The sequence below is a fragment of the Echinops telfairi genome, unplaced genomic scaffold (genome assembly GCF_000313985.2).
Source record: "Echinops telfairi isolate 266 unplaced genomic scaffold, ASM31398v2 ScPeMD7_25;HRSCAF=90, whole genome shotgun sequence".
Taxonomy (NCBI): domain Eukaryota; kingdom Metazoa; phylum Chordata; class Mammalia; order Afrosoricida; family Tenrecidae; genus Echinops; species Echinops telfairi.
The window spans coordinates 8,439,265-8,440,956 of NW_022103922.1; positions in this window are offsets into that span (position 1 = coordinate 8,439,265).

A 1,692-nucleotide genomic window follows, 5' to 3' on the forward strand; every position below is an offset into this window, starting at 1 on the left:
AGACACATATGAATGTGTCTGGATTTGTTTCGCTAGTCAACCGAGACTAACACACCTGTCAATCAGGTCAGAGCTTGATGACCTCATTTGGAGGTGCGAAAGAGATACATAGCTCACTGGAGGCCAGACCCAGTCTCTCTGCCTTCCATTTCCTGCTGTTCAGACACTCAGAGAGCTGGAGGAGACATGTGGAGAGCTGTCAGCACTGAGATGCTTACACTGCAACTGGATCCACAAGACCTTCTACCCACTGGCCTGGGCTCTTCCTGTGTTCCGCATCATTGCATGTGCTGCATGAGTCTAAAGAGGAATGTATGGACTAGTAGCCAACATATGGGCTAATATTGGACTTGTGGACTTGATCTGGACTGGGCTGGGATGTTTTCTCTATATACAATTGCTCTTTTATATAAAGCTCTTTCTTATATATATATGACTGTCTATGAATTTGTTTCTGTAGTCAACCTGGACTATGATAGATAGATAGATGATAGATAGATAGACAGACAGATAGAGAGATAGATAGATAGATGGTGGGTGGAGAGAAAGAGAGAGAATGAGTGAGCTTTGTGTTTTCCTAATGACTATTATGTTCCATGTTATTTATTTTACCTTTAGCATATAATGGACATTGTCAGAGATACATTCATTTTCAAAGACTTTCCTTACCTATCAGCAGTCATGCTTTCAAAAGAAGGTTGATAAGGAGGGTCTTTGGCTATGCATAGGCTTGAATATATATATATATATGTATATAGACTTCAAAATGTTCATGGCATAATTTCATTATATTTTGATTCTACGTTTCCATAAAGTTTTGAAGCCCCCTCTTAAAAACATGCACACATACACACCCAATGTATGTGAGATGAAGTCTCTCCAGCCTTACTTCTAAGGAGCATTCTGGCTGTACTTGCTCCAAGATAGATTTGTTCATTCTTCATTTGTTCATGTTACAGTCAATATTCTGCATCAACATATTTCAAATTCTCCTTTGAGCCTCCTTATTCATTGTTCCATTTTTGTATGTATGTGGGGATTGAGAATACCATGGCTTCGGTCAAGAGCACCTCAGTCTTCAAAGTGACCTCCTTGCTTTTTTGAGCACTGTAGAGAGACAGGTCTTGGGCAGTAGATTTGCTCAGTGCATCTGTAGATTTGACTGTGCATCTGTGGATGATGATTGTGGTTGCAAGTGAAATGAAATTGCTGACCACTTCAATCTCTTCCTTGTTTATCAGGATATTGCTTATTAATCCAGTTTCTATTCTTTTTGTTTTCTTTATGCTGAAGTAAAATCCATACTGAAAGTTGCAATCTTTGATCTTCATCAGTAAGTGCTTTAAGTTCTCTATTTTCAGTGAGCAAGGTTGCTTCATCTTTATATGGAAGATTGCTAATGAGTCTTCCTCTACTCCTGATACCTTGCTCTTCTTCAGATAGTTCAGCTTCTTGGATTATGTGCTCAGCATACAGATGGAATAAGAATGGTGAAATGGTGCCCGGAAGCACATCTCTTCTGATTTCAAGCCATGCAGCATCCAATCTGTGTTGGGAGAAGTAAGGTCAGAGGGCTGCTTAGAGGCAAGGATGGCAAGACTTTGTCTTACATATTTTGGACATACAGTGAACCTTCATTTATCGCGGTTAATCGGTTCTAGACCCTACCGTGATAAATTAAATTCCGCGAAG